The sequence below is a fragment of the Neofelis nebulosa genome, chromosome 8, assembly GCF_028018385.1.
Source record: "Neofelis nebulosa isolate mNeoNeb1 chromosome 8, mNeoNeb1.pri, whole genome shotgun sequence".
NCBI classification, from domain to species: Eukaryota; Metazoa; Chordata; class Mammalia; order Carnivora; family Felidae; genus Neofelis; species Neofelis nebulosa.
In genome coordinates this window covers 138,239,434-138,251,746 of record NC_080789.1, presented here as the reverse complement: position 1 = coordinate 138,251,746, position 12,313 = coordinate 138,239,434, and the positions used below count along the sequence as shown (strand labels likewise).

Below are 12,313 nucleotides of genomic sequence, written 5' to 3'. Positions count from 1 at the left end.
CCAGAGGGAACAAATAAGAAGTAAATATCAGGACGAGAAACCAAGGCTTGTCTCCCGGGGCCCAGAACAGAGGCATAGGTCACGCAAACACTGAGCAGACATGGCTGTGGTCTGAGCCCTGGGGCTGGCTGCCCTCTCTCCCTGAATCCTGCGTCCCAGCAGACAGAGCAGATGAACTGACCTTAACTGCCCTGGTCTTTCACAATCATACTTGGTTTCACAGCCGGGCACTGACCTGTCGATGCTGTACAGCCAGATCGCAGCCGCAGCACGGAGGGCTGGGCCCCGCACCTCCGACTCGGGCTTGGTCCGCTTCTGGCGGCACGGCCCTCGCAGATGGAGAAGCGGGTTCTCTCTCATTCATCTTCTCTCCTCCCTCTCTTCCTCCCTCCCCCACCTCCCTCTCCCACATGGATAACATTCCTAGATGCAAAACAACACCACCAGATTTGTCGCTTGTCAGACCCCTAAACATCGCAGTCCAATAACGGGACCACTGAGAATGACCATTTCTTGGGCACCCGCCATGCGTTTATAGCCAGGCCCACCGCTCCTGCCGGCCTCCAGCCTGCAGTCTGCCCCCTGTTCTTCCTGCCCAGCTCTGTCCTGCGCAGAGAGGGGCCTCACATGTGCCCAACCCACACATCCGAGTTGTGTCCACACCCACACCCTCTCTCCCCGCTCCTTGGGCCAAGGTGTGCAAATGGCAGTGATCCAGTCCCCGGGTCAGAAGCAAACAGGCCCTGTAAGTGGGTGCAGGGTCACTTGGGAGGGGACTCCACATTTTCGTGCACCAGGAACGTGATCCAGAAGTGGGGCGGGGCTCTGGCTGGCATGACCCCTTGGCCCAGAAGAGTCCTGACCTTCTGGGCTTGGCGAGGTGGGGAGACGCCCTAGTGGCCTCCAAAGTGAGGAGCCCAGAGCAGCGGCCCTGATTTCCCAGGCCTGATGGCAGTGCCTTCCCAGACCCTTGAAGCCTGACTTCTTGTATTTGCTCCTCATGACGGACAGCGTCTGAAGGTTTGCCCGACGGCAGAGCCGAGGCTCGCATGTGGCTCAGTCGGATCGCACAGGAAGCCCCAGGTCCACCTGCTCAGAGACCTGACTCTGAGGATTCTGGGAGCTAACTGTGTGGTCGAGGCCTGGTCAGCAAACCCGGGTGACAGGTGGAGAGGCGCCGGTGACTGACAGGGAGTCGCTGGTGCACCGAGCCCAAGGCCAGAATCCCAGAGGATGTCAGGCAGGGGAGCCCAGGGGGGTAGGACAGGGCCCAGCCCAGCAACCCCACCCAGCCTGGCCACGCATCCTGTAGATTCCTGCTCAGGGCACGGGGAACAGCCCCACCGGGTCTGAGGCCTTCCTCAGGCTCCCTGTGCAGCCCCAGATCACCAGTCTCCCCACAGGCCTGGAGTCACAGGGGAGCTCCCCGAAAGCGTAGAAGGGCATCACCCGGGGCCGTCCTGAGTCCCGCCTGCTGCTTGGCCTGGGCTCGGGAGGCCCAGACACAATCACCGCGGGCAGTCGCCAAGCTGGGGAGACCGAGGCACACGACCAGAGCCTTCGATTGTGCAGGGGGCCCCGAATGGCAGCCTCCACCAGCCAGGACACCCTCCTCTTCACGCGCCACGGGACGCGGAGCCGGGTCACTGTGGTGCAGCGGCTGTGAAGCGGGCGCCCTGAGGCCCGTGCTCTGGAAGACCCGCAGATGTTTGGTCCCCATGTCAGGGACGTGATGGTGGCTCCCAGGAGCCCGTGGCTGTTGCACTGGCGCCAGTTTGTATCCTGCATGCGCCCCAAATGCCCCAATGCCGTCGCGCCTGCTTCTGCTTCTCAACCTTATTTCTTAATGGACTCAAGCTCCTGTCCGCTGCTACATCCCAAGGAAATGGCCAGAGAGGTATTTCCATGGACTGACGGGGTCGGCGTTGGCGTGGCCTGATCTAACCCCATGGGCTCCATGTTCTTTTTCTTTTTCCTTTTTTTTTCTTCACATTTTAAGCAAGTTCTTTTATTTTATTTTTTCAATTCTATTGTTCTTTTTTTTTAATTGTATTTAACTCCAAGTTAGTTAACATATAGAATAATAATCGTTTCAGGAGTAGAGCCTAGTGATTCATCACTTACCCACGACCCCCAGTGCTCATCCCAGCCAGCGCCCTCCTGAATGCCCATCCCCCATTTAGCCCCTCCCCCCACCCACCTCCCCTCCAGCAGCCCTCAGTTTGTTCTCTGGATTTAAAAGTCTCTTACGGTTTGTCACCCTCTCTGTTTTTATCTGATTTTTCCTCCCCTTCCCCTGTGAGTGAAATCATATGATATTTATCTTTCTCTGATTGACTTATTTCACTCAACATAATACCCTGTAGCTCCATGTATGTTGTTGCAAATGGCAAGATTTCATTCTTTTTGATCGCAGAGTAGTATCCCACTATATACACTATAAGCCCCGTCTTCTTATCCATTCATCAGTCGATGGACATTTGGGCTCTTTTCCATAATTCGACTATTGTCAACAGCGCTGCTATAAACATTGGCATGCACGTGCCCCTTTGAATCGGCATTTTTGTATCCTTTGGATAAATACCTAGTAGTGCAATTTCTGGGTCATAGGGTAGTTGTATTTTTCATTGTTTTGAGGAGCCTCCATACTTTTTTCCAGAGTGGCTGCACCAGTTTGCATTCCCACCAACCGTGCAAGAGGGTTCCTGTTTCTCCGCGTCCTCGCCAGCATCTGTTGCTGCCCGAGTTGTTCATTTTTTGGGCCCAGTGTTCTTGAAATTTACCGTAGGGAGCATGGCAGCTGCACAGCAGACGCTCAGAGAGACTGACAGCGACCCTCGGCAGCTGAGCACCCCCCAAGGGACTGCAATGGGGACACACGTGCTGTACTTGTCAAGATGCCACGGACGGAGATAACAAACGGGGACATCAAATATCAGCTGCCAATCGGAGTCACGCTCCTGGACAAGCTCAGAGTGGCAGGCGCGGCTCCCTAGTGGAGCCCGTTGGCCGTGGGCAGGACTTCTGCAGAGACAACGTTGGAAGATTATCCAGGAAAATGCCAGGTGGCCATTCCTCCGCAGCTCGGCTTATGAATCTGAACCCAAGAAACAATTGTGGACTGACTGATACATGCCTCGCTCTGCCGACCTCTGCCCAGGAGCTTATCCCTGAACTGCTTCACTGCTGGAGTGTTTGAGGGCCACAGAGCCCACGTGAGCTGGGAGGCCCGGCAGGAGGACGAGATGCAGACAGGACCACCCTGGAGGGTAATCCTGGGCAGAGCACACCCCCTTGGCACCTGTCTGCACTTCTGTGTACATCAGAAGCTTCCAGAAGGGGTTGGCCCGAGACCCTGGCTTCAGAGCCCATGCATGCATGCCACAGGCGGGTCTGCTGTCCCCTGTCCACAAGGGAACACTTCCTGACATCATCGAAATGCACCTTCTTTCTCCAACATTCCTGGACGTGATGGTCAGTAGTGTCCTCCTGTTTCTGAACTTCGGGCCCATTGTGCCAACCCCACTAACGGTCCCCGCTGCTCTGCCTGACTGTGGGCTGGGAAGACGAAAGCTACAGGTCACAGAAAAAAAGTGGCCCCGCTGCTTTTCTTGATGAGCAAAAACAAAAGTTTTGAGGCCTCATGGAATTTTCCCAAGTCTTTGATGAAATGAATCAGAAGAGCTGGAAGCTGTGACTTTAAAAGGTCTTTAAAAGGTCCCCTCTGTGGTTGCGGCCAGATTGTGGCCTCCAGCTTGAGTCCTCAGCCCCTGCTTCTCCCTGGGAGTCTCTGTAAGCGACATTCTCTCCCTGTGTCCCTTGCTGTCTCTCCTCTGTGTCCCCCACTCTCCAGCCTGCCCACACCCAGGCCCATCACCCTGGTGTCCTCAGGGACTCTTGTCAGGCCCATCCCTCTGTGGCCTGGGTCCTTTCCTCCATGTAGGGGACATTTGGTTACCCCTGTGTTTCCAAAAGGTCACTCATCTGAGAGTCACTATCTCTATTTTGCCTTTTTTTTTTTTTTGCCCTATTCTCTACTGAATATGTTGTTGTCTACATGTTCTGTATTTCTTTTAAATGACCACCTTATGTCATGATTATTAAGTAGAAAACCAGCTTCCCTTGCTACAAATAGGAGGAAACAGTAACAATCAGTGTTCTGAAAACAAAATTATGTTAGCAAGTCCTGCCTCAATTCTAAAGGGAGGGCTGCCCTCTCCTTTGTCACTTCCGCCATTTTATGTCCTAAAGTCAACCCAGGTACCGTCAGTGGTCAGGTCCCAAAGGTTGGCCACCAGTGAATTCAAAGATCTTTGGGGTCCCTTTTCTCTGTCTCTCCCCCTCCTACCCCCTGCCCCTCATTCCTTCCCAGCGGTTTTTTATAACCCCCTGTGATAATCACATGTACATAACACAATCCTCTGGTCTAAAAGTACATGCCTGAAAAGACCTTTTTTTTTTTTTTTTTTTTTTTTGCCAGCCCGCAGAACAAGGGACCAGCATTGTTTTGAGAGAGATAACGGGCTCTGTTTCCACCATTTCTCCCCGCTGGCCCTGAGAGATACCACGGTGGTTCCTGACAGGAAATCCCCTTGTGCCTCATGGAAAACCCAGAGAAGGAAGTGGAGCAGCCCCCTGTGGACGGTTCAGGCTCCTCCCAAAACTGTACAAGCAAAAGAAAAGTCCACCAGGCAGGTCTGGGGCCCACGGCCCACAGGCTCTGACCAGCCCCGGCAGGGACACGGAAGCGTGAGGGAAGGCACGTGCACACCACGGCTCACACCGTGTGCGAGCAGCTCCAACGTGGCCTCGACTCTAACAACTTGATAAAATCTGCAGAGAAAGAGGCATCACTACGCCCTCGTTTGCAAACAGAAAAACCAGGGCCAAGAGACTGCCCAAGATCTAACTCAAGGTCAGCACCAAGGTCGGCCTACGCCCTTCCCCGCCACTGCCACCCCACACACCGTCGGCACGAAGGCTCCCCAGATGTATTGCCTGTTCCTTCTAGAACTCAGAAACTGAGCTCTCCGAGGCCACTCGTGACGTCGGCCTGAGTAGCTGGAGTGGGGAAAAGGAGGGAAAACACGGAGGTGGCAGAGTTCTGTCTGTTAAAGGCAGGTCTCCTCTGCCTGGAGGCTCCCAGTCCCTCCCGGGCCTCCTGTCCTGGCCACCAGTGGCACACGCCGACCTGCGAGGGGCACGCAGCCCCACAGTGCAGCTGAGTCCCGGTTCCGGAGCTGGGCGCTCGCGGCCGGCACCACCCGGCCCGTCCCAGCCCACCCCTGCCCGGGGAAGGCAAGGACCTGAGGACGCCGATTGCGGCGCCAGCACTTTCCGAAAGCAGGAAGCCCCACCCCTCGCCCCGCCCCGTCTCGCGCGAAACTGGCAGGTGGAGCTGGGCTCCAGACCCCGCCTGGCCCTGCGGTGGGCCCGCATCCCCGCCTTCCGCCCAGGGCCTCCCTTCTCCCAGAGCCACCTCACAGCTCCAGGGCTTTTAAGAGCCGCCAGCCGAACCCCTTTTTACCAAGGACCCTTGCTTCCCAAAGTGTGTTTTTACCAACCAAACTGAAACTGCTTTTCCCGGTGGATGTGGGGCGCCCCTCGGAACGCGCATGACCGAGCTGCACTGAAGATCCCGTGGGAGCCCGTGCGCCCCTCTCTCTACTCCTCTGTGAGTAGCTGACATTGTTTCCCCACCCCCACTCCTGCTGTGACCGGTCAGCCCAAACATGGTGGCCTGAGGGCCGGGAGCTCACTCCGGCCTCTGCCCCACTTCACATGCCCCCCGCCCCCGCCCCCACCATTACAAGGTGTCCTTCCGGAGGAGACTACAGGGGTTGTTAGAGTTCTGGATAGGGGGGAGGGCACGCTCATTATTTCCAGTGAGACAAGGATCTTCAGACCCCGCGATGGAAACCAGAGAACCGTTCGTTGAACGTCAGAAAACTGACAGCATCGTCAGTGTCCATCCAGCAAGCCCCGCAGGATGGAGGAGGCCCTCCCGAATGTCTTCCCAGCCTCAGAACCCGCACCAGCACCTCGAGCAAGTGCGGAGCCCGCGTGGCCCTACTCGAGGAGCCCTGTCCTGCGGAGCCTCCGCTCTGGGCCCCGAATTGTAGCCCTGAGGCCCCACGGAGCAGGTCTGAGTCTGAGGATGTCCCTCAGGTACTCAGCGAGCTCAGTTCAGGCCTCCCCTGCTCTAGCAAGGGACACCCCCCTGCAGCCCGCCGGGGCAAACGCCGCGGGGTCTTCTGGATCCTTCTTCTCTGATCCGGTCCCAGCTTGTCTCCACGTTGAGAAGGGAGGTGCCCGGAACTGAAAAGGACGGCCGTCTGCATGCTCATCGGTCCTACAGAATGGAACCCAACTGCCGGGCTGTCGACAAGGAGCGGGACAGACAGACTCCAGCCATCATGAAGCTCCCGTCCTGGTAGAGGGGGCGGGGGATGAGGGGAAACGGTCGAGGACAACATCAGACAGTGACGCTCCGCAGAGCGGAAGCAGGTCCGACGACGAGGCATGACCAGAGGTCAGGTGGCCTCTGTGAGGGGCTGACATTCGTGCTGAGAGCTGAGTGACGAGAACAGCTGAAGCGAAGTCCCCAGTGCAGCAGCAGACCCCCTTCTCTGCCGCCTTTCCGTAAGCCTCCCCCTGCCCCGCGTCTCTGCCCTCCTGTGCCACCCTGGCTCCTTGCTGGGGCAGCTCAGCAGCGCGGGGCCCGCCCGCCATGGTGGCACTGGGAAGGAGGTCCATTCTCAAAGAGAAAACTTCCAGAATTTCAATGACCTTCAGCAAAGTGAATGGCGTGGCAGTTCGGGGAGCCCATCCCCCTCCCCGCAGGGAAGCATTCTGGGTGGTGGCGGGCCCTTCTCCAGGGCCTGGGTCTGCTTCCAAGAAGAAAGAGCCGGGGTCCAAGAGACAGGCGGAGAAGGGGCCTGGAAGGGGGTGCTGTGCAGTGAGCCCAGAGCTCTCCCCTGAGCCCGCAGTGCCCGCTGCCCAGTGGTCGGCAAGGCCAGCCAGGTGCTGTGTGGCCCTGCTGAGATGGCCCGTGTTCCCATGGCAGGATCAGTCCCAAGGCCAATGTGGTGACAGCGCCCCCAGTGTCCCTGATGGGCAGTGCTGTGGGGTGGGTACTTACTTGACCACCAACACCGGTGCCTGGAATAATCCTGTTCTGCACGTGTTTGTTGACAGAAGAGGGAGAGGCGGAGGAGGAAGGACTCAGCGAGCCTCTTCCACACCCGTCCCCACAAGAGCGGGCCCCTTGAGTGCTCTCTCCCTCCTCGTGTCCTAGGGCAGGTGGCTGACGTAGCCCGGAAGTCCCCTTCCCCACACCTGAGCAGCTGGAATGGAGGTAAGACCCTTTGGTGTGTGTGTGGGGGGGGGGGGGTGGTGGGGAGGGTTGCACAGGAAGCCCTGGGGTCACCTGTACCTCTTGGCCCCCCCAGTCCTGGCCGGAGGGCGTTCGGAGCTCTCCTCCCTCCATTTCTGGACCAGGCCATCGGGCACCGGGCAGGCCCCGGGAGCCTTATGAGCCGCACACTCTGCCCTGTTGCCCTCGGAGGCTGAGGCTCTCCGGCTCCCTGCGGTTCTGAGAACTGAACGTGTTTTCCCCATCTGATGTGGCAAGAGGCCACTCGTGTCCAGAGGTAGCCGGCCCTCCGACCGCAACAAGAACAGGGGTAACCCCCTGGGTGGAGTGGACCGGGTGGGGCCCCCCCTGAGAGCCAATGACTTCTCCCTCCTGACCCGCCCCCCCCCCCCCATCAGCTCGGCTCAGCTCATCAAAGCGGCCTCCTCCTCCAGGCCCCCGGCTCCCTGCTCTGCTTCCTCCAGCATCTCGAAAGAACCTTCCCAGAGCACAGATGGGACCGTGCACCCCCTCTGATTTAAAACCTCCCTTTGATCTTCTGGGGAAAAAACGGTGCACTCAGAACGCACAGATGATACTCCTTATCGAAAACAAGCTGTTCCGGGCACCACTGCCTTAGCAGAGAGCGTAACCGACTTGTCCAGGGTCACAGGGCTGGTGACTGCCTCCGCCGGGATTTGAAAAGAATTCCAAACTCATGAGAGTCGAGGCCAGCTGTCATGGGGCCCCTCCAGCGTCTCCCCTGCCTCCCAGGGAGTGGGGATGCCCCAAAAGGCAGGGCGCGTCCCGCCATCATGCTTTTAGCCTCTGCCAAGAACGCTTTCTCACCTGTTGGAGGTTTCCCCACCTCCAGTACCCAGCACGAAGCCACCCCTCAGTGTCTCATGACCCTGGAATCCATCGACGACACACCCGCCTCCCACTGTCTTTGCATATGGTTGTTTCTGCCCACCTCTCGTCCCCCTCAGAGGGCAGAGGCTGGTGCGACATTTCCCTCCGTGTCCTCACAGACCCGCGATAAGGTGGTGCTCCAGGATGGGTGTCCCCACCACCACCGCCGTCTCCACCGTGCTGTCACGACCACGAGGCTCTGGACGCGGGGGAGCACGCCTCCCCCCAGAGCACGGACAGCCCCCTCCCCAAGATTTGACTTCCCTCTGGGTCAGAGGTCAAGTAGGCAGAAAGGCAGCAGAAAGCCGAGTTGGGGGAGTGCCTGGCACCAGAGTCTCCGGGTGGCAGAGTGGGTCCTGGGGCTGGCAGGTCACCAAGCAGAGCACCATTTGTTCCCAAACAGAGTGACTCAGACCTGATTTGTGCCCCAGCACCTCCCACCGCAGGAACCCGTGACGACCAGTGCCTGCTTCCTGGGATTCCTGTGCACAGGCTGTGCCCGTCTGCCCCGTGGAGCAAAGGAGGGGTTGGGGGCGTGGGCACCTGGAGAGTCATGGTTTCCAGGGACGCCCTGGGGCAGTGCTCCTTACCCTTGGCTTCTCATTCTTGGCCACGCAAGCACCTGAGAGCGCAAAACAGGTGGTCAAGCCTGGGCCCCCGGACCAAGTTGGGGGTCAGAACATCAGGGGACCCACATATGGCCTTTCTCAGCAGCTCTCTGGTGCTTCAGTTGTGTGGCTGAGACAGGAATCACTGGGCTCCAGGGGCGCCTGGATGGCATCTGACTCGATTTTCGCTCAGGTCATGATCTCACAGTTTGTGAGTTCAAGCCTCAAGTTGGGCTCCACTCTGACATCGTGGAGCCTGCTTGGGTTTCTCTCTCTCTCCCTCTCTCTCTCTGCCCCTCCCCCATCCCTCTCTCTCGCTGTCTCTCTCTCTGTCTCTCAAACAAATACATTAAAAAAATGAAATAAAATAAAAGGAATCACTGGGTCCCAGCGAAGGGCAGGCGCAGGCTGGAACGGTAGAGGTGAGATAGAAATCGGGTGCCAGTGCCCTGGGCGTGAGGACGGTCTGCAGCGGGGAAGAGGCGAGGGTGCCCCGAGGTGGTAAACAACTGCAGATGGGCAAGAAGGAGCTTGCAGAATGGGGCGCCTGGGCCCTTTCCCAGATACGGTAAAGCCAGAGAGAAGGGCGGGAGGAGCAGGGGAGCTGGCGTGTGGGCTGGGCGGTGGCTGGGAGGCAGGGGCAGGCCTGACTCCGGGGTGCGAGGCTGGGAGAGGCCGGCTCCCCTCCGGCTAGAGGGTCACCGAGCAGTCCCAGTGAGTGAGGGGTATGGCAGCCATACTGTGGACCCTCAAACTCAAAATCGGGTCTGGTTTACGGAGGAAATGGGACACGATGTCTTATCTAGATTTTTCCTGAGAATCTGGCCCACGGAGGCCCTGTGCCGGGGTGGCGGAGGGGATGTGCCCTGTGAAGAGCACTGATCTGAAACCCTATAAACTGGTACAAGGGCATCGATGTCCCCGTCTGTCCTGTGACTCACAGGCCCTGGAAACTCCACATTTCTACACCGAGAGCAGGCGAACTTGCGGCCGTTAGGTTTTAGCGTCCACCCGGCTGGACCGAGGGACACCCAGATAGCTGATGAAACATTCTTTCTGGGTGTGTGTGAGCGGGGTTGATGGGGGGACTGAGTCCAGCAGGTGGCTCTCCCCAGTGGGGGTGGGGGCATCACCCAGTCCATCTAGGACCCAGATGGAACAAAAAGCCAGAGGAAGAGCGAATTCGATCTCTGTTCTTGAGCTGGGACACGCCTCTTCTCCCCACCTGAGACATGGGCGTTTCTCGTTCTCGCTTTCAGACTCAGAATTTATACCCGAGCCCCTCGATCCTCAGACCGTAAGACTCAGGCTGAATGCCACGGCAGATGGCGGGACTTCCGGGCCGGTTCCTATAATAAATGTCCTCTTACGTATCTCTATGCGTCCCATCGGTTCTGTTCGGCCGGGGCAGCCTAATACAGGATCGTTGGAGTTTTAAATCTACGCGCACTGTTCTTGTGGTTCGCGGGGGACAGGGCATGAGCGAGGTGTCCTCTCTCTCAGGCACATCTCCAGTCTTTCCTTGTTGAGCAGACATTGCAGAGATCCCCTGTACTCCTGCGGGCATCTCTCAGGGGTAGAGGTGATGCCTCGTGGGGGAAGGAGCCCACTCGGTCACCCAGCATCTAGTGCGGATGGGGGGAGGGTTTACACTAGATCAGCCAGAGCCCTGGAGTCCTGCGCTCAAGGAGTTGACAATCTCCTGTGAATGTTGATGAGTCTTATATTATTATTTGGGGTTCTGAGGAAGGAGACCAGGCCTCGTTCACAAGGCCTCGTAATACACGATGCACCTTGATGGGAATGGTATAAAGAGGGAGAGATTCATGCACTCCAAGGTGTGTATCTGCCTATCTGGAAAGCTTCCCGGAGGAGGAGGCATTTGATAGGGACCTTGAAAGAAAGGCCTGTCAGGAACAGATATAAACTAGGATTTTCAAAAATCCAGGGGCAATTCAGTGAAAAAAAAAAAATGTATTATTTAGTATATGGAAATTAAAATATGTTTGGACTAGAAGTTGAATAATTTGTCTGCAATCAATGTACTGATTAGTAAGATCTTGAAGGATTTGAGGGAAACTTTGCTTTAGTTCAGATTAGTTTTGTTTTCACCAAAGCTGTCTCTTCCCAGCTGGTTCCAGTAGACTTATTAGCGCAGTTCTGCTCGGCTAAATGTCAGTTTTGTGGATGAATCATGCTTCAGACACCGAGAGCCTGTATCAAATACTGCCTGAAACACACACAAAATATCCTCTTGACGGAGACAGTTAATACATCCGTGAGTTAACAGAAGTCCTAGAGCAACAGCCTATATTGAAATTCTATTAGAAGAGACTTAATTTAGGGGCGCCTGGGTGGCGCAGTCGGTTAAGCGTCCGACTTCAGCTCAGGTCACGATCTCGCGGTTCGTGAGTTCGAGCCCCGCGTGGGGCTCTGGGCTGACGGCTCGGAGCCTGGAGCCTGCTTCCGATTCTGTGTCTCCCTCTCTCTCTGCCCCTCCCCCGTTCATGCTCTGTCTCTCTCTGTCTCAAAAATAAATAAGCGTTAAAAAAAAAATTTAAAAAAAAAAAAAGAAGAGACAATTTAATCTATAATCCACAAGATCCTTGACATTGGAGACACATACAGCTACTTAGCCTCGAAATGGCTCAGTTCTCCTTCCCCCACATGACAGGCCCAATGTACCTAAAGAAAAAGAGGGGGCGGGGAGGGCACCTGGATGGCTCAGTCAGTCGAGTGTCCGACTTCCGCCCAGGTCATGATCTCATGGTTCACGAGTTCGAGCCCCACATCCAGCTCTGTGCTGACAGCTGGGAGCCTGGAGCCTGCTTCCGATTCTGTGTCTCCCTCTCTCTCTGCCCCTCCCCCGTTCATGCTCTGTCTCTCTCTGTCTCAAAAATAAATAAGCGTTAAAAAAAAAAATTTTTTTAAAAAAAAAGAAGAGACAATTTAATCTATAATCCACAAGATCCTTGACATTGGAGACACATACAGCTACTTAGCCTCGAAATGGCTCAGTTCTCCTTCCCCCACATGACAGGCCCAATGTACCTAAAGAAAAAGAGGGGGCGGGGAGGGCACCTGGATGGCTCAGTCAGTCGAGTGTCCGACTTCCGCCCAGGTCATGATCTCATGGTTCACGAGTTCGAGCCCCACGTCCAGCTCTGTGCTGACAGCTGGGAGCCTGGAGCCTGCTTCCGATTCTGAGTCTCCCTCTCTCTCTGCCCCTCCCCTGCTTACGCTCTGTCTCTCTCTCTCAAAAATAAACGTCAAAAAAATTTTATTAAAAAAATTTACATATATAAAAAAAACAAGAATAAAACACAGAGAACGGTCATCTTTATCAGATTGTGGTGTGAGGTTCAGGTGAGCTGACAAATAATTTCCCGAGCCAGAACACTGAACAAAGCTAAGACTTTAAACTGGATGAGAGAAGCGC

At 56.3% G+C, this 12,313-nt stretch overlaps 1 long non-coding RNA gene across 2 annotated transcripts; it reads left to right on the top strand.

Annotated features, from left to right (window-relative positions):
* The first annotated feature begins 5,392 nt into the window (after nt 1-5,392).
* Nucleotides 5,393-10,685, top strand: LOC131483644 (uncharacterized). 2 transcript variants are annotated; one of them, XR_009247832.1, is made up of 3 exons: nt 5,393-6,642; nt 7,198-7,357; nt 8,670-10,685. It is a non-coding gene; the product is annotated as an uncharacterized LOC131483644 (long non-coding RNA). The 2 variants fall into 2 exon arrangements; XR_009247831.1 differs by having other exon boundaries at nt 7,810-10,684.
* The last annotated feature ends 1,628 nt before the right edge of the window (nt 10,686-12,313 follow it).